Consider the following 21,496-nt stretch of genomic DNA (forward strand, 5'->3'; position numbering starts at 1 on the left):
ACAGAGAACGTTTAATTGGTCACCTAATGTTCCTATATTCGTTTCGAAAAGCATGTGCGCCACCCACTGGTCCAGCTAGTTTCACTTTCCTGATTTTTCTCTTGATGCTTAGGGTTTTCCCCTTTTATGTACTCTACTATGATCTGTGTAGGTGCTTTCTGTCGTACTAGCATTACTCCACCCTTCAAGCTAAACAACACAACACTCAGAATTCGAAAGCTTAATTGTTCAAATATGATTGTGATATGATACTGATATTAGTTAACCGACACATTTAATTGGTTAGCTAAAGGTCCCACTTGAGTTTCCAAATGCATGTCACGACATATAGAGAGACAGCATAATTGCATTTCTTTGTCACTTGTTGACTGTACTTTCTTGTCCATACCAAATCTTAGTTGTTATTTCAAAGCAAACATCGGTTGCTAACTACCCTTTGCACGGTTTGCAGCTTCAGATCTGCCATCCCACTGCCATGGTCAACACTGTACTCAACATGCTTATGTTTTCCCCACTTTATGATGACCACAATCAGCCTACGTGGTTCGTGTCGTAATAGAACTGCTCCACCCATCGAGCTAAACAAGCTTAGTTGTACAAATTCATATCTGATATTATTGCTGATATTAGTAAAACTAAGAGATGTTTAATTGGTGAGCTAAATGTTCCTACTTTAGTTTCGAAATGCATGTGAACCACATATGGAGAGACCGGAAAGAATAGTATTTCTCTGTGCGCTCTGGTTCATCATGGGTGGCCAACCAACATTGTATTGAAAGACTTGTAATATCTTCAATCTGCTTGCTCTTCTGCTCTTCTTTAAGATGATACTCTTCTCTTGCGGTCGACTGGTCAGGTCGAGTTGTTCTCCCTTAGTATATTTTGAATCTGTCAGGTCAGGTTGATTTGTTCTTCTTTACTATATGTTGAAGCTATCATCTGCGAAGTGTCATCACTTCTATAGCTCTCATATTTTGAGTAGTAGGCCACATTATATTAATGCACACAACAAATTACAGCATGCATGGCATCTTTTAAAAGAATTACAGAGATAGCACAAAGGGGTTTATAGGGAGGCAGTATTGGATTAGAATCACTTCTGCATTACAAAGAAAATCTCACTTGTTTTATGTTTTCATGCATGTCAGATATTGAACATTATAAAAATGAATATGAGAATGGGCGCACGAGAGGAATATTGCGGAATGATCCACTGGCTTAAAAACTTTGCATGGTGGAGGATGGCCTATCTTATTCACCCATCAAGATGCTTGCTCTAGCTTTGCAAAGTTGTATTGGTCGCACATATTTTGCATATGACCTCTTGCATTACTTCTACTTTGTTACACCATCTGCTTAGTTTAAGGATCATATATGATTATATGCCATACCTATCCATTTTTTGTACCTATTCCATGTGTTGTCACACTATGTTTTTCCAGTCAAATGTTGTTCTTTCGTAATAGATGTCCAAAAGGAAGAGGGTGAGTGCAGATCCTCAAGGAGTACAAACTAGGTATTTGGAAAAGGTAGTGATACCTGTTAAATCAGATAGATCAGTAGCCACGGAAAACACAAGCCCAACTGTACCACACTTTACCCCTACTCCAGTGGCTAAACCCCTATTAGAACTGCTGGGAGCCCAGCGTCAGGTACTGTCTATGATATCAATTCAAAATTTGAACTCCTAAATTTCTTCTTGTGCCTTACCTTCTCTCTTGTATGAAAACTAATTTCAGTTGAATCTCCTTGCTCAAAGGATCATACGATCTCCAAATAATAATGGGCTCTGCATTGCTCTTGTCAGTACCTCTCTCCCTTTTGCCTTATAGTGTTGTACTTAATTAATTGCTATTTGATTATGTATCATCGGTCTGCACCTGAGCTTCATTATCCTCTGTTTCTTCCAATATTATTTGATCCATATTTACTCTTTGCAAAATGTAGAATAATGGCAACGCTTATAAAGAATTTTCTTTGGGGAATTTATTGAATTATCCTTCCATCAATATGGAGAAGGGCTTTGTCCAGCCCGTGTTAACATGTAATGTAAGTTCATCCTTATCGAGCCTTCAAACTTTGTTCTAGTATAGATTTGGATAGGCATCATTTCCTCCACTGCTGTTTGCTTTGCTGTTTACATCTGATTGGATGTTTGCAACAACTACCAGTTTCAAATTGTAGTTGTAAAAACATGTTCCTTATGCAGTACAGATCCATTTATTTGCTTATATAATTGTGAAACCTGTTACGTGTCTCCTTCTTTCTCTTTCAGAGTCGTATCTCTTACGCCAGGCAGAACTTTGGGGAAGATAGTGAGCCAAACCATCTTGTGGACAGCGAGATGACCCCAAGGTCCTGTCTTCATGAAGACAGTGAGTTGAAGATACTCACCAGTCGGTGTGAGACAACCTCTATGCAGTCACTGCCTCAATCAGTTCGACTTCTTCAGTCTCAACTTAAAGCGGAAAGGCTTGCTTCAGCTCAGCTCTGACTTGAAGTCAAAGATGCAATGAAGATGTCAGAGGACTGTCGTGCGCACCATCAAGCCTTAAATCTAGTGTTGATGCATCTATCGTTGACACAACTGAGGTCTACTCAGCTTCTTCAGCTGTTTGGGGGCCCTTCCTGGCCAGGCCTAGTGCCTTCTAAAGTGTTCTCAGTTTTGTATATTCTTTTGTCGGCGCGTTTATTTGCACTGGTGGCGAACTTTGATGCCCAGTGGATGTAATATGTGATAGCCATGATAGCCTAGCATAAGTTTCTTGCTTATTTATTTCCTTGTTGTCTTGTTTATTTGTTTGCTTGTAGTCATTGCAGTTCTTTTTCTGCGGTTTGCTAGTGGCTGCAATAACCTATTTTTTAAAACTAGGCTACAATAACCATGGGCTAATATTTACTGTAGTGACACTGGGCCTCCTACGGGCCATAGAAATAGTGGGCCTTCTACGGGCCGTAGAAACAATGGGCCTTCTAAGGGCCATAGAAACAATGGGCTTTCTACGGGCTGTATCATAAATGGGCCTTATACGGGCAGTATGATAACATGGGCCAATAACAGGCCGCATTATGACCGTAAACGGGCTAGAGTTGGAATCGTCCGTTCATGGGCCGACCATAACGGGCCATCATTAATAGGCCGTATTTCATGACGCTATGAAAACGGCCCAACGTATTAACGGACCACAAACGGGCCGACTGTACCCACGGGTTGAATTTGGCCCACAAGCAGAAAATGACAGTAACGGGCCGTAAGTAAACGAATGCTGGAAATGAGCCCAAGAATAAATGGGCTCCGAGAAGGCCGAAAGATAACATGGGCTGGAAACGGCGCAACGGAATAACGGGCCGTTAATGGGTATAAAGTGATACACTGTTCATTACGGGCCAGTTTCACCATGGGTCGTTAATGGGTGTAAAGTGATACACTATTCATTATGGGCCAGTTTCACCACGGGCCGTTAATAGGCCAAGAGTTACATAGGGTGTCATATGGGCCGAAAGACGTCATGGGCCATACATGGGCCAGAAGTGAAAACGGGCTGGAATCATATTGGGTGGCCCAGATGACGCTACTGGGCCTAATTCGGATAGGGCGTAACGGGCCTTGGGTTAGCGGGCTGTAAATGGGCTATATGCGAACAGGCCGTTAACAGGCTTTCCATGGGCCGGCCCGCCACATTTTGACCAAGTCAAACGGGCCGACCTTTTCACAGGAATGGGCCTCTTTTGGTCCGTGCCACGTGTCGACGTATCATAGGCGCCTTCCGTCCAATGAGTGGATGACATCTGTCCCAACAATGAGCAGACACATGTTTCCTCCAGCCAATGATGATTTTACACATGGAAAATCCCCATTGGTCGGGGCTGTTAACGGGTTATCGGATCCAAAACCCGACTCGATAGCTTAACGGCGTTCCGTTACGGTGGATGCCATGTGTCGGTCACCCTTGACGAAAGCACTTCTGTGACGCGTGATTTATCGTCATGGAAGTGGACACTTCCGTGATGATAATTTTGGTAATGTCATGGAACACTTCTACGACAGCACAGGTATGACTATCTTGATTCTGTCATAAATTTGTCATGGATGTACATGCATGACAAAAAACGCAACCTACTGTGACAAACACGTATCATCACGGAAGTGTATTTTTTTGTAGTGTGTTATATTACATGGATAGTAAGAAACATCTTCCGGGGAGAATAGTTATGTTAGGGGTTCCTTTCCCTGGGTACGCATGCAACGATGCACATGTCTGGACTACGAATGATGGCGCATGATATAAGACTTCTGGGGATTTACGTTGTAATAAACGAATACATCTTTTGTTCACCGATCGAATATTCTCTTAAGGAAACTAGCTTTCGGCTTCACCCAGTCTGAGGTACACATCCGACTGAACCGGCAGTAACAATCGCAAAGGTGCTCCCCTTATGCCCTAGCCGAATTAACGGGAACATAGGGCATAAACACAAGAGCCAGGCAACCCAGCTTGGCCACATCTTAAGTCATATCGATGCATATAATGGTGAAGAAAAGGCACATATGGAAAAAGAAATGCATATGTGATAGGCGAAAAGCCATTAGAGTATTTATTTTTAGCTTCCGTATAGGAAGCCCCCAGGTATTGCTTCCACACATAGTGCGGCCGGAGTGATCCGAAAGTCTGTACTGTATTAAATACTTTGTGTGGAGAGGAAGAAAAAGTCGAGAAAGGAGAAGGGATGGAGCATAAATAAAAGGGGAGGGAGTAAGGAGACGAACATTGAGTTCGGCGTTAGGCGTAGAATCTCCGGAGTCTGGCCGCGTTCCATGGGTTCGGCTCGAGCCTGTTATCGAATGCATTATGTAAGCGGTACGCTCCTCCGGTGAGAACTTTGTCGATGACAAAGGGACCTTCCCACTTGGGTTTGAGCTTGTCCTTCTTCTCTGGTAGGCGTAGAACGAGTTTGCCAATATTGTAAGTTTTGGCCCGCACTTCTCTGCTTTGGTATCGTCGAGCCTGCTGTTGATAGAATGCGGAGCGGGCTTTTTGCAATGTTGTGCTCCTCCTCCAGGGCATCCAAGTTATCCTGCTGATCTAGCTCGGCTTCCTTCTCTTCGTACACGCGTACGCGTGGCAAATCATGTATTATGTCGCAGGGTAGTACTGCTTCCGCGTCGTACACCATAAAAAATGGTATATATCCGGTGGTGCGATTCGGCGTGGTCCGCAGCCCCCAGAGTACGGAGTCGAGCTCCTCGACCTAGTGCATATCTGACTCTGTCAAAGATCGCACTAGTCTGGGTTTGATGCCGCTCATAATGAGACTGTTTGCCCGTTCGACCTGGCCGTTTGTTTGGGCATGGTAGACGGATGCGTAGTCGAGCTTAATGCCCATTTTGCCGCACCAAGTTTTCACCTCATCGGTTGTGAAATTGGAGCCATTATCAGTGATGATGTTGTGGGGGACGCCGTATCGGTGTACGACCCCGGATATGAAGTCTATGACTGGTCCGGATTCGGCCGTTTTGACTGGTTTGGCTTCTATCCATTTGGTGAACTTGTCCACCATGACCAATAAGTATTTTTTCTTATGGCCTCCTCCTTTAAGAGGTCCGACCATATCCAGCCCCCAGACTGCGAAGGGCCAGGTTATGGGAATTGTTTGGAGAGCGGTAGGGGGCATATGACTCTGATTGGCGAAGAGCTGGCAACCGACGCAGTGTTGGACAAGGTCCTGTGCGTCTGCTCGGGCCGTAGGCCAATAGAAGCCTATACGGAAAGCCTTGCTGACTAGTGCCCGAGCCGCAGCGTGGTGCCCGCCCAGTCCGGCATGGATTTTAGCCAAGATCTGCCAGCCTTCCTCCTCGGAGATGCATCTTTGGAGCACTCCGGTGGCACTTTTCTTGTAGAGTTCCCCTTCGTGGACTTTGTAAGCTTTAGAACGCCGGACAATGCAGCGTGCTTCGTTTTGGTCTTCTGGGAGCTCCTGCCTATTTAGGTAGGCCAAGAAAGGCTCAGTCCATGGGGCGAATACGGCCATGATTTCGTGGGCCGAAGATGTTATTTCGGTGGCAGAGCCTCCGATTATGTCTGATGGTTCGGAATCTGGGGCTATGTTTGGATCCGTGCTAGTATTGCCGGACTCCCCTTCCCATACCACGGATCCGTGCTAGTGGGACAGGGTCGCGTTTAGCACCAATGCGGGCGAGAACATCAGCCGTGTGATTGTTTTCTCGAGCCACATGGTGGAATTCGAGCCCCTCGAATCGAGCTGACATTTTGAGGACGGCATTACGGTAGGCCACCATTTTTGGATCCTTGGTGTCAAAGTCTCCGTTTATTTGTGATATTGCGAGGTTCAAATCCCCGCGCACTTCCAGGCGTTGGATGCCCATAGAGATCGCCATCCGAAGACCGTGCAACAGAGCCTCATATTCGGCTACATTGTTGGAGTCTGTGTATAATATTTGGAGGACGTACTGGACCGTGTCTCCGGTGGGAGACGTCAGGACTACACCTGCTCCCAATCCGGCCAGCATTTTGGAGCCGTCGAAGTGCATGATCCAGCTAGAATACACGCCGTACTCTTTAGGAAGTTCGGCTTCTGTCCATTCGGCAACAAAGTCAGCCAGTACTTGCGACTTGATGGCCCGCCTTGGTTTGTATATCATGTCAAACGGAAGGAGCTCGATGGCCCATTTAGCAATTCGGCACGTAGCGTCGCGGTTGTTTATTATGTCATTGAGTGCTACTTCGGAGGCCACCGTAATCGAACACTCTTGAAAGTAGTGTCGCAGCTTCCGGGATGCCATGAAGACCGTGTATGCTATTTTTTGATAGTGTGGGTATCGAGATTTGCATGGGGTGAGGACTGTGGATACTTAATAAACCGGCTTTTGGAGCGGGAATTTGTATCTGTCAACCTCTCGTTCGATGATGAGCACTGCGCTTACAACTTGGTGTGTTGCAGCTATGTACAATAGCATGGGCTCGCCGATATTTGGCGCTGTTAGGACTGGATTACTGGCCAGTAAGGTATTTATTTCATCTAGTCCGGCCGCGGCTGCGTCCGTCCACACGAAGTGTTCGGTGCGCCGAAGGAGGCGGTAAAGAGGTAATGCATTTTCTCCTAACCTGGAGATAAAGCGGCTCAAAGCGGCCATGCATCCAGCTAGTTTCTGGATGTGCTTGAGGTCTGTTGGTATATCCAACTGCGATAGAGCTCGGATTTTTGCCGGATTCGCTTCAATTCCTCTATTGGAAACAATGAAGCCCAACAGTTTCCCCGAGGGAACGCCGAAAATGCATTTTTCCGGATTCAACTTGATGTCGTATGTTCGGAGGTTATCAAATGTAAGCCTCAAGTCATCTATTAGGGTTTCGACGTGTCTCGTTTTTATGACCACGTCGTCTACGTATGCCTTCATTGTTTTGCCGATTTGTTTTCCAGGCATGTTTGAATCATGCGTTGATAGGTTGCACCGGCATTCTTAAGCCCGAAAGTCATAGTGTTGAAGCAAAAGGGGGCATATGGCGTTATGAAAGCTGTTGCAGCTTGGTCAGACTCTGCCATCTTTATTTGATGGTATCCAGAGTATGCGTCGAGAAAACACAGCGAGTCGTGTCCAGCTGTGGAATTGATTATTTGATCGATGCGAGGGAGGATAAAGGGATCCTTGGGGCAAGCCTTGTTGAGGTCTTTGAAGTCGACGCATAGGCGCCAGGATTTGTCCTTCTTTGGTACCATTACCAAGTTTGCCAGCCAATCCGGATGTTTAATATCTCTGATGAATCCGGCCTCAAGTAGCTTGGCTAGCTCTTCCCCCATTGCTTGTTGTTTGGGCTCTGAAAATCGCCTTAGGGTTTGTTTGACAGGTTTGTATCCCTTTAGTATGTTAAGGCTGTGTTCGGCCAATCCACGCGGGATGCCCGGCATGTCCGATGGGTGCCAGGCGAAAATATCCCAATTCTCGTGTAAAAAGTCTCGTAGTGTGGCGTCCATTGCAGGGCTCAACTGTGTCCCGATGGAAGCTGTCTTCGTGGGGTCCGTTGGATGGACTTGGAATTTGACTATCTCATCTGCGGGTTTAAATGAGGTGGACTTGGATCGCTTGTCGAGTATCACGTCGTCCCTGTCCACGGTGGCCCATAGCGTCGTTAATTCTTCGGCTGCTAGGGCTTCGGATAATGCTTCCAGGGCTAGTGTTGCGGTTTTGTTTTCGGCGCGAAGTGCGACGTCCGGATCATTGGCTAGAGTGATGATTCCATTGGGCCTGGGCATTTTAAGCTTCATGTACCCGTAATGGGGTATGGCTTGAAAGCTCGTAAACGCGTCCCGCCCTAGAAGGACGTGGTATCCGCTGCTGAAAGGAGCCACTTGCAATGTGATTTCTTCGGACCTGTAGTTCTCCGGGGTGCCGAATACCACATCGAGTGTGATTTTTCCCGCACACCGCGCCTCCCGACTAGGCATAATTGCCCTGAAGGTTGTGCCGCTTTGTTCAATGCGGCTTTTATCAATTTCCATCTTGTCGAGCGTTTCTTCATAGATCAAGTTTAATCCGCTCCCGCCGTCCATGAGTACTTTAGTGAGCCGGAAGCCGTCCACAATTGGGCTAAGGACCAGAGCGGCTGGTACCCGGACGGTCTGGAATCGAGGTTCATCACTGGCATTGAAAGTTATAGTAGTGTCGTTCCACGGGTTTATTTTTGCCACATGGCAAATTTCAGCGGAGCTCCGATGAGCTCGCTTGCGCCTATTGTTTGAGGCGAAAGTCTCGAAGACTGTTAGTACCGTATTGTGCTCGTTGGCGGGATGTTGTTCTGCTTTACAGCTTGCAAGAAGATCCTCGCCACTTTTTTCAACCTGCCAGAGTATCCAACACGCCCTAAGGCTATGGGTTGGTGCTGTGTTGTCACGCCCAATATGCGACCCTATCCAAAAGGAACTCGAAGGTCCCACCAAGGATAGACCCGCATATTGGAATGCTTTTGCAAGGTGGATATCATTACATCAACATTACATAATAGATGGGGATACATACAGAAGGCATACAATGCCACACGAATACAACATCATCATACATAAGATCAACATCCGACTACGGATGAAACACAAACAGAAGTTCAAATGACATCCACCCTGCTAGCCCAGGCTGCCGACCTGGAACCTATCCCCTGATCGAAGAAGAAGCAGAAGAAGAACTCCAAAACAAGCAAACATCGCTCTCGCGTCATGATCATCGCATAACCTGTACCTACAACTGTTGTTGTAGTAATCTGTGAGCCACGAGGACTCAGCAATCCCATTACCATGGGTATCAAGACTAGCAAAGCTTAATGGGAAAGGAAGGGGTAAAGTGGTGAGGTTGCAGCAGCGACTAAGCATGTATGGTGGCTAGCATACACAAATAAGAGCGAGAAGAGAAGCAAAGGAACGGTCGTCAAGCTAGCAATGATCAAAAGGTGATCCTGAACTCCTACTTACGTCAAGCATAACCCAAAACCGTGTTCACTTCCCGGACTCCGCCGAGAAGAGACCATCACGGCTACACACACGGTTGATGCGTTTTAATTCGGATCTGGTGTCTAGTTATCTACAACCGGACATTAACAAATTCCCATCTGCCACATAACCGCGGGCACGGCTCTCGAAAGTTTAAACCCTGCAGGGGTGTCCCAACTTAGCCCATGATAAGCTCTCGCAATCAACGAAGGATATACCTTCTCCCAGGAAGACCCGATCAGTCTCGGGATCTCGGTTTACAAGACATTTCGACAATGGTAAAACAAGACTAGCAAAGCCGCCCGATGTGCTGACAAATCCCGATAGGAGCTGCACATATCTTGTTCTCAGGGCAACTCGGGATGAGACTAGCTACGAGTAAAACCAGACCTCGAGTTTCCCCGAGGGGGCCCCGCGGGCAGCTCAGTTTGGACCAACACTCGAAGGAGCACTAGCCCGGGGGGGCTAAAATAAATATGACCCTCGGGCTCCGGAAACCCAAGGGAAAAAGGGCTAGGTGAGGCAAATGGTAAAACCAAGGTTGGGCCTTGCTGGAGGAGTTTTATTCAAAGCAAACTGTCAAGGTGTCCCATAAATCACCCGACCGCGTAAGGAACGCAAAATCCGGGAACATAACACCGGTATGACGGAAACTAGGGTGGCAAGAGTGGAACAAAACACCAGGCATAAGGCCGAGTCTTCCACCCTTTACCAAGTATATAGATGCATTAATTAAATAAGAGATATTGTGATATCCCAACATAATCCTGTCCACCATGGAGCAATCTTCAACTTCACCTGCAACTAACAACGCTATAAGAGGGGCTGAGCAAAGCGGTAACATAGCCAAACAATGGTTTGCTAGGAAGGGTGAAAAGGTTAGGGGCTGACATGGCAATTTGGGAGGCTTGAAGAGCAAAAGATAGGTAGCGCAGCAAAGCGATAGAACGAAGCAACTAGCATAGCAATGATAGTAGTGAGATCCAAGGTGACGGTCATCTTGCCTGAAATCCCACTAGGAAGAAGAACGAGTCCATGAAGAAGATGAAGCCACGAAGACGAACCAAGCGTAGACGAACGAATCCTCACGATCGCAACGAAAACGGGAACTATCAAGAAGAAGCACACAACATAGTAAACACACCACACATGGACAAGACATGATGCACAACAAGCATGATGCATGGCAAAGCTACATGAAGCTACTCATGGCAAAAGATGATGCATACAAGACCAACACATCAAAGCAAGTGTAAATGAGGCCGGAAACAACATATAACAATTCCGGTAAGTCCTTATATGCATATTTCGAAATTGGTCCAGACCTGAATAAAAATTATGTTCAAGTTGTTAAACAGCAAGTTAAGATGCACCAAGATGATCTACACAAGATTCTAGTCAAGTTACATATAAAGTTCATTAGATTTGGAGCTACGGCCTAGAAGATATGAGCAAAACAAGTTAAACATGGCATTGATGCAAAATGTATACAAACATCAAGCAAACACCTCAAAACAAGGATGCAACAGGATAATATGAAACTACATGCAAAATCAATCAAGTTTCATATAGATCACACTCAAAACGGAGCAACGGTTCAACACATACACTCTATGCAAGTTTAAAGGACAAGCTGTCCAAAACAGCAACTAGGCATCTAGCAAGCATCAAAACAATATGCTACAGCATCCCAACGTAAGAACAAAAGGCATGGGCATGAAGTACAGGTAAAGCATGACAAAACATGAACATTGAGCTATCTCCAGAAACTACTAGAACATGCTCAAACACACATGGCAAGATTGCATATATTAACAGTTTCAGGCTTAGCAGAAATAATATCAGGTTGCAATGTTTAGAGCTATCAAACAACATGTTACAGGAACTTATCATGGAAAATAAAGGCATTGCATGAATCTACTAATTTCATAGAACAGAAGTCCTTTACTGACCATGAGCCAAAAAGGCACAGAAAATATGATGGCACCCATGTAAACATGGCAAAAAATATGACAGATTCAGACATGGCAGGAACAACAATAAGTAGGCATGTTGGTGAGCTTGAACCACTCACCACAGAGCAATACATGGCATGGCAAGGCAACCAACAGTAAGAAGACATGTTTGTTAAGCTAAGCATGGCAAGAGCAAGTTCATAGGGTGCATGGATCACTAACAAAGCTCATGGCAAAACTGAACTTCATGTTAAACAGGCTGACAGCAACATTATTTAGAAAGTTTGGAGCAAGATTACAACATGTTACAGCAGTCTATAAATGCAACCAGGGGCATGAATGGATAGAGCATGACATGTACAACAAAACATCCTTAGTTAACATCTCCAGATTATGCATAGAATGACTTGTAGAAGCAGGTTTAGCAACAAAATATAACAGAAACAGTCTAGCAAAACAGCAACAGCAAGTACCCTACTTAACAAGCTCGATGCACTCAGTACACAACTCACAAGAATAAATGGATGGCACCCCTGTAAAGATGGCATGACGTAGATCAAAACACATGTAGACATCAACCTCATAGGATGCACACATCAAATGCAAGAAAAATGACAAATCATCAAGTTATAACAGTTTCAGCAGGTTAACATCATATAGCACTCTTGCAACGATGATTAGGGCATCAAGATGGACTCAAATGAACATTATGCAATGGAATGAAATGAAGTGCTCATTGAGACAAACAATTTGACATATTAGACGCACAAAACGGAGCAGTATGCAGCAAGTTATGATGCGATGAACATGGCAGGATAATGTTGAAAAACTGGGACTGTGGAAAACGGGGTCAACCTTCGTTATCAGATCTCGATCCGGGCTCGCCGGAGTAGACGCCTGAGATGTGGCCGGAGAGGAGGGAGAGCTCGCCGGAGTGGAGGGGAGGCCGGATCCGAGGCGCTCCTCGCCGGATCCGGTTGGAGGAGGCGAGGGGAGGCCGGGTGGCGCGGCCAGAGGACGCGCGCGGCGCGGAGGCCGGCGGCAGCCGCGGCGGCGGCCGGGGCCGGCGCGGGAGGCGGCAGGCGGCGGAGGCCGGGCGCGGGACGCCAGAGGCGCTAGGGTTCCAGTGGCGGGGCGGCGACCGGAGGCGGGGGCGTCGGCGCGGGTGCAGCGGCGGGCGCGCGGGCGTCCCGCGCGTGGGCGTCCCGCGGGCGGGCGGCGGCGGATCGGGCCGGGCGGGCCCGCTGCGGGCTCGCTGGGCCGCAGCGGCGAGGACGGCGCGGGAGCCACGTGGCAGCTGTGGAGTGAACGGGGGGAGCGGGGCGGACGTGTCCGACCGTCACGGACGTGTCCGGTGGCGGCGGGAGGAAGAGGACTAGGGTTAGGGAAAGATTCATCCGCGAATTTCGGGGGGAGACACATTTATATAGGTGGAGGGAGCTAGGAGAGTCCAAATGGGGTGCGGTTTTCACCCACACGATCGTGATCGAATGACCGAGAGCATGGAGGGGAGTTTCTGGGTTTTGGGCCACTTTGAAGGGGTGTTGGGCTGCAAGAGAAAAGGGGCTTTTGCGGTTACCCGGTTAACCGTTGGAGTATCAAATGACCTCCAAATAGCACGAAACTTGACAGGCGGTCTACCGGTGCTATACCAAGGCCGCTTGGCAAACCTCGGGCCATTCCGAGAAAGTTTAACACCCGCTCACAACGAGAGACAAAAGGGGGCGCCAGAGGACATAGGAGTGCCGGATTGCAAAACGGACAACGGGGAAAATGCTCGGATGCAAGAAACGAACATGTATGCCAATGCGATGCACATGATGACATGATATGAAATGCAGATGATGACATGGCAAAGTGCAACACGCAAGCAAATGACAAGGCAACAACGGCGAATAACTGGCGGACACCTGGCGCATCGAATCCGGGGCGTTACATGTGTCCGGAGCACTGTGGAGTTTACATGGCCCATCGAGCCATTCTTCCAATACGGTTCCCCGCCCTGGGGTGTGCTTTGGTTTCTTGGGAATTGGATCGGCCGACTTACGAGAGTTCGCCCGTTTAGTTCGGACAAAGGTTTTGGTGAGAGTCGTACTGTCCCAAAATTCTGTTTGGATTTTCCAGGTGCTTTCCATCGCACAGTACTTCTGTACTATGATTGCCAAGTCCGCGAAGTGTACTATGTCGCGGCGGCTTATAGCATTAAGGAGTCCTTTGTCCATGCAGTTTTTGCAGAAGAGTGAGACTACGTCCTCCTCGCGGCAGTCCTTGACCTTGTTAAGCGCAAGGAGGAATCTGGCCCAGTAGCGATGTATAGTCTCCTGGGGCTCTTGCCTGATGCGGGAGAGACGGTTTAAGTCCAGGTGGGTGTTGTTAGCTGAATCCGGATTCTGATCCGATCTAACACCCAGGGGCTTGGGAGGTTCCGAGCCTGACAGCTCGGGATCCGGAGTGCTGCCCAATTTCTTCGGCCCAGTGCCCGATTCTAAGTCCGGGACCCAGGTCATGTCTTCCTTTGAGCAGGTGTTCGGCTCAAGGAGTTCGGTGATCTGGACATAATTCGTCCTCAAAGCTGAGGGGCAATCCGTGTGTGGTTCCTCCACTACCGCTATCTCATGGGTGGCCGGCGGGGATTTGATGTCCCTTTGGTTGGGTTTAAGCCCGATCCGGTCATAGTTTGTAGCGACTCCCAAAGCGGCGATGCGATCCAAGAGCCCATTAAGGGAGGAGAGCTCCATCGGATCCATCTGTTCGGCGAGTTCCGAACTGACGCGAAGGTTATGCTTGATGACCCAAGAGGCCATCGTCGGCGCAACCGCCGATGGGGCGGCCATGATAAAGCCGCCAAGTCGGAGAGTGTGGCCTACAGCCAGAGCTCCCCCCAAGGTAATGTTGTCCTTGACGAAGAGATGAGCCATCGAGCCTTGCGGCGACGACACAAAGGAACTCTCAATGAAAGCACCAATGTCAGTGTCAAAACCGGCGGATCTCAGGTAGGGGGTCCCGATCTGTGCGTCTCAGGCTGATGGTAACAGGAAGCGAGGGACACAATGTTTACCCAGGTTCGGGCCCTCTCTATGGAGGTAAAACCCTACTTCTTGCTTGATTAATATTGAAGATATGAGTAGTACAAGAGTAGATCTACCACGAGATCGTAGAGGCTAAACCCTAAGAGCTAGCCTATGATGGTATGGTTGTAATTGTGATCGGCCTTCTAAGGACCAACCTCTCCGGTTTATATAGACACCGGAGAGGGCTAGGGTTTACATGGAGTTTGTTACAAGAAAGTAAACACAATATCCGGATCGCCAAGCTTGCCTTCCACGCAAAGGAGAGTCCCATCCGGACACGGGTCGAAGTCTTGAGTCTTGTATCTTCACGCTTCAATAGTCCGGATGATGTATATAGTCCGGCTGTCCGGATACCCCCTAATCCAGGACTCCCTCAATGGCGGCCATCCCTAGATGCATCTGGGGGGCAGACGGGGAGATAGGGGGGCGCGCCCTAGGTGGGCCTTAGGCCCATCTGAGCCTAGGGTTTTCCCCCTTCCCCCCTTCCCTGCGCCTTGGGCCTCTTGTGGGAGGCGCACCAGCCCACCTAGGGGCTGGTCCCTACCCACACTTGAGCCACGCAGGCCTCTGGGGTTGGTGGCCCCTTCCGGTGGACCCCCGAACCCTTCAGGTGGTCCCAGTACGTTACCGATAACGCCCAGAACACTTCCGGTGTCCAAAACGGGACTTCCCATATATAAATATTTACCTCCGGACCATTCCGGAACTCCTCGTGATGTCAGGGATCTCATCCGGGACTCCGAACAACATTCGGTAACCACATACAAAACTTCCCTATAACCCTAGCGTCATCAAACCTTAAGTGTGTAGACCCTACGGGTTCGGGAATCATGCAGACATGACTGAGACGTTCTCCGGCCAATAAAAACAGCGGGATCTGGATACCCATGTTGGCTCCCACATGTTCCACGATGATCTCATCGGATGAACCACGATATCGGGGATTCAATCAATCCTGTATACAATTCCCTTTGTCAATCGGTATGTTGCTTGCCCGAGATTCGATCGTCGGTATCCCAATACCTCGTTCAATCTCGTTACCGGCAAGTCACTTTACTCGTTCCGTAATGCATGATCCCGTTACTAACTACTTAGTCATATTGATCTCATTATGATGATGCATTACCGAGTGGGCCCAGAGATACCTCTCCGTCGTACGGAGTGACAAATCCCAGTCTCGATTCGTGCCAACCCAATAGACACTTTCGGAGATACCCGTAGTGCACCTTTATAGCCACACAGTTACGTTGTGACGTTTGGCACACCCAAAGCATTCCTACGGTATCCAGGGGTTGCACAATCTCATGGTCTAAGGAAATGATACTTGACATTAGAAAAGCTCTTAGCAAACGAACTATACGATCTTGTGCTATGCTTAGGATTGGGTCTTGTCCATCACATCATTCTCCTAATGATGTGATCCCGTTATCAATGACATCCTATGTCCATGGTCAGGAAACCATAACCATCTATTGATCAACGAGCTAGTCAACTAGAGGCTCACTAGGGACATGTTGTGGTCTATGTACTCACACATGTATTACGGTTTCCAGTTAATACAATTATAGCATGAACAATAGACAATTATCATGAATAAGGAAATATAATAATAACCATGTTATTATTGCCTCTAAGGCATATTTCCAACAGTTTTTTACATAGTGTAGACATAGTAAATGCTCATTTCATTGTGTGCAAGTGCAAGAGATGCGGCATGTTTCATTATGTGGTGTTGTTCTGTTATAGTCTCATCCTTTTGTGTTCACAGACTGGAAAGTATGCATATTTATCTTCCAAGGAGACGAGTAACTAGTCTGTGTCACCTTGCAGAGGGGGCGCAATGAAGATAAGATTGAGGATTTCCAAGTACAAGATGTTAGGAAGGAGCCTTGCAAGAGAAGTAGGAGCTGCGCTGAGCCTCTTCAACCTGTTAAGGTAAGTCACTGTATCCAACTCAACAGTTCAATTCCTTGTTTGTTTTAGGCATAGTTAATTCACTCTTTTCAATTGCTTTATTTGTCCTCAGTTAATGAGATGCCCAAAGAATGATGCCTGATGTTGGGTACTTGTATAACTATTAATTAACATAATTAAAGGCCTTACCATTTAATTACTCTGCCGAAGTGTGGCTGAAGCTTTGAAGTCTATTAACCAACTATTATTGCATGAGGCTCACAATCTAGTTTATAATAGGCTAATGATTGCATAGTTTTGCTTGCTGTAGTATGTTTGTATGAAACCCTCTGTTGTTCATTATGCTCCCTAAGACTTTAATTGAGCTACAGAATGGCCAACTGCTTGCTTACTTATACGCAACGTGCTATCTAAATTTGTAACTTGTTTGTGTTTTGGATTGGGCTCCAACATCATGCTCCTCTAGTGAGCTAAGAGAGATTTCTATATGCAGGTTGCACAGACTAGCTTTTTTATAATTTTTAAAATATCACCTGCTTATGCTTCATGATGTGTAACATTATTGTTAGTCCTGTTTTGCCATGTACTCCCTCCGTCCCAAAATAAGTGTCCTAACTTTGTACTAGCTCTAGTACAAAGTTGTACTAACCTTGAGACACTTATTTTGGGACAGATGGAGTACAAAATAGTCTGTCTTGCTCGCTTCACTATTGTAACTATATTTTTGCCCTAGTCATGTGTACTTACAGAAACATTTTAGGATGAAGTGACATCAACACAAAGATCTGCGAGCAATGCGGCATGGCCGTTACCGAATGATTATGGATTGGAATTGGAATGCGCTGATGTTCTCGAGCATCAACTAGAGGTGGCAAGACAACGTGTACATGATTCTCAGCTTACAATCAACAAGTTGAGACTGGACATGCAGGTATTAGATGCAGGAGTCAAAAAATGAAACAAGACACTGAGGTAACCACGAAGGAATTGGAGATTTTGCAGACTGAAATTTGTGCTATCTAAATCTGGCCAATCCTATTTTCTGAAGAGATTATAGTTCAAATGGAGTTAAGTTGATGCGCGTCCATGATGTATGAGCTGTATTTGCCCAGTGTATGTAATTTGCTGTTTGTGTATGCTTTATTATCATCGGTGCCGAACCATAATGCCCAGTGGGTATAACCGGCTGTAATTTCTTTATTGTATAGTGTAGGATTATTCTACGTTTCTATGCCTTGGTCTCTTTGTTGTATAGTGTATGTTTTTAGAGGTGATAGTATAGAGTAGGATAATTCTTTGAATATGTTATACCGTTCAAACGGGGGCCAACTCGCCCAAACATTGTAGAGACCATCTACGGGACGGACGATCCATGGCCTTCTATGGGCTTTCGGATCCATGGGCCTTCTATGGGCCGCTGGATCCTTGGGCCTTCAATGGGTCGTCGGATCAATGGGCCTTCTACGTCCCATAGGATCCATGGGCCTTCTACGGGCCGTCTCATCTATGGGCCTTCAATGGGCCATCAGATCAATGGCCTTCTACGTCCCGTAGGATCCATGGGCCTTCTACGAGCCGTCTCATCTATGGGCCTTGTACGGGCCGTATAATGGGTCGTAAACGGGCTAGAGTACAAAACGTACGTTTTATGGGCTGACCATAATGGGCCGTTAATAGGCCGTATTTGATGATGTTATGAAAATGGCCCAACAGATTAATGGGCCACAAACGGGCCGACTGTATCCACGGGCTGAATTTGGCCCACAAGCAGAAAAGGCCAGTAACGGGCCGTAAGTAACCGAATGCTGGAAATGAGCCCAAGAATAAATGGGCCCTGAGAAGGCCGAAAGATAAAACGGGCTGGAAACGACCCAATGGAATAATGGGCCGCTAATGGGTATAAAGCGGTACACTGTTCATTACGGGTCGGTTTCTCCACGGGCCGTTATTGGACCAAGAGTTACAAAAGTACTCATATGGGCCGAAAGAAGTCATGGGCCATACATGGGCCGGAAGTTACAACGGGCTGGAATCATATTGGACGGCCTAGATGACGCTACTAGGCCTAATACCGTTAGGCCGTAACGGGTCGTGAGTTAGCGGGCTGTAAATGGGCTATATGCGAACATGTCATTAATAGGCTTTCCGTGGGCCGGCCCGCCACCTTTTGACCAAGTCAAACAGGCTGGCCTTTTCACAGGAATGGGCCTCTGTTGGGCCGTGCCACGTGTCGACGTATTATAGGCGCCTTGGGTCCAATGAGTGGATGACATCTGTCCCAACGTGAGCCGACACGTGTTTCCTCCGTCCAATGAAGATTACACGTGGAAAATCCCCATTGGTCGGGGTTGTTAACGGGTTATCGGATCCAAAACCGGACCCGATAGCTTAACAGTGTTCCATTATAGTGGATGCCACGTGTCAGTCACCCTTGACGAAAGCACTTCTGTGACGCGCGATTTATCGTCATGGAAGTGGACACTTCCGTGATGATAATTTTGGTAATGTCATGGAACACTTCTACGACAGCACAGGTATGATTATCTTGATTATGTCATAAAATCATCATGGATGTACATGCATGACAAAAAACGTGATCTACTGTGACAAACACGTATCATCACGGAAGTGTATTTTTTTGTAGTGCTATCTCACGTCGCTACGGTTTGTTTCGTCCATGAGAGGCAGACCTGAGTTGAACTCAAGCTCCATCTCCCTCACTGCCTTCCCTACCCCTCATAAATAGGGTGAGATTCCGAGAAAGCAGAGGAGCAGGGGATCAGGCGTACGCCGAAAGCGCCGCCCCTCCTGTAGAGCATACAAGAGCCTCTCCTTCAATCAACACCTAGCGACGTCGCAAGAACGTCCGCCGCTCGCTGAAGCGCGACAGGCTGGTCGGGCTTCTTCGTCGGATTCAGCATCAAGGATGGACAGGTCGGCGGTGACTGAGGACGACGAGGCCAAAGCTATCAGCAGGGTGATCTACGCCGTGAAGCTCAAGCGGGAGGGGTAGTGTCGCTTCGCTTCTACAACTGTCATGGAGCAACGCTCAACAGAAGGGCGCCGCAGGCCGGGTACGTGTGGCGCCATTGCTGTGTCCCAGGCCACTTCATCCATCACTGCCCCACAAACAACGATCCTAGATTCAACGTGGAAGGACTTCAACGCTTGCCCCTGCGCCGATGGTGGCCGAGAGGAACGACGACATCATTCTAGTCCATCAGGGCTCACATCATCGCCAACCCCAATTGCGCGTGTGGGGCGAAGGCGGAATAATCTCAACCGACGATGCGCACCACCATCTCCAACATCCTCGCCGTCAGGGCCAGCAGCGCTCCGAGCAGAACAGAAAACCAGAGGAGCTTCGTTGCAAGCAATGCAAGCACGCCTCAAACCCAAAGTCCGACCGTCGTGTGGGAGAGCGGCATCAGCCATGTACGACTCTTCCAAGAAGGGCGCGGCCTTAAAGGAGCACAACGATGAAATAGTCGACGTCGGCTCCTGCGGCACGAACCAGGAGATGGGCAGGAGATGGGCATGGCAGAGGCGCCCGCTAAACATGTGGATCATGAATACGGGTACAACGCTGCATTTCCCTCGGGATGCTATGATCCTTTTCTTGGTGGGATGCAGTGGTCGCACAATCCTTTCATGTATTGCGGCTGCGGTGGGCGGTGGCATGGCTTACTCTTACATTACCTGATGGATCATGCACACCATCGACGCCATCGGCAGCATGACAGTACCACCACCATGGCACTGCGGCATATTGTAGGCTACGACGACAGCAAGTGGAAGCGCACAGATAGTGAGGTTTAGAGCTTCAAGACGAGGTGTGGTGAAGGCAGATTACAAGTGGCATTAGTTTTGACATGGCGTACAAACTAGCTGGTGCTCAAACACCCAATGCAGAGTTTTGCATGTGTATGAGAGTATGAGGAAATCAGCAGGACCATGATAAGCATGTACGTACATCTGCCTCTTTTTTTTACAATAAGAATAATGTGGAACTTCTAGCCTTCTAGAATAAGCGTGGTAGCATATTTAACTTTGTTATTACAAATATTGTATATGGTCAATCCAGGATAAAAGTCTATTTATCAACTTGGTTAATTTGGTTGCAGTCAAGAGGAAATCTAGGGGGGGTGCTTCTTTCACTTAAGTATTGCCATTGATATTGACAATTCTCTCTAGTATTCTGTTCGTATTGCTTTTACCTTTTTCCCCTCCATGTTTGAGTACTTGCATTGCTATTGCTTTCGACTTTATTCCTATGATGCATGCTGCTGACGGCAATGCCTCAATGTGAATGTTTCAATCATTTGATAAACCTTATGGAACCTGTGACCAATACTTCTTACTGGATTTTAAGTTTCGTTACTCATATACCGCCAGGTACTATAACAAGGCTATTGTTAAGATCATCATCAATCCTGTCTGCCCATCTAAAAGTTAAGCTTTCCTGACCTTACACTTGCACGCAACTCTATCATTATTGCTTACAAGGGGCGGCTTAGTGATTCAATCTCTAACTATAAGGCAGCTTAGTGACTACCATGTTTGTTTTGCTCAAATCAAAAGGAAATTGTTTTGGTACTTGAAACTGTTTGAGTGGTAAGCTTTTTAAGCATAAATTTATTTATTTGTACCCGTTGCAACGCACAAGCCTTTTTCCTAGTAGAAAATAAAAATGCAATGTTTTTTCTTGACAAAATAAAACTGCCATGTGAGAAAATGAAAAAAAACCGGGACTTTCAGGATTGAAAAAATATATGCGGCATTTTAAACACAAAATAGTTACGAAGGCCCTCTCAGCCCAGTGGCGCTGAGCGCCCGAGCACGCACATGGATGGGGTCGCAGGTTAGGAATTCCCTATTTGCCGCTCGTTGCGTCGAACTGTTGACGCAACACACAGAGCTGGGGATGGAAGCACTCACCTGGGCCGGCCCGTTAATCACTTGGGGCACTTATCGGTTTTGGGAACCTTCTAGAGTTTCCCAACCGGTTCTTTCTGGTTTTGGGAAACTTCTAGAAGGTTCCTTGAACCGCTTTTTTTCTTT

Source organism: Triticum aestivum, chromosome 5B (genome assembly GCF_018294505.1).
Source record: "Triticum aestivum cultivar Chinese Spring chromosome 5B, IWGSC CS RefSeq v2.1, whole genome shotgun sequence".
Classification (NCBI taxonomy): Eukaryota; Viridiplantae; Streptophyta; class Magnoliopsida; order Poales; family Poaceae; genus Triticum; species Triticum aestivum.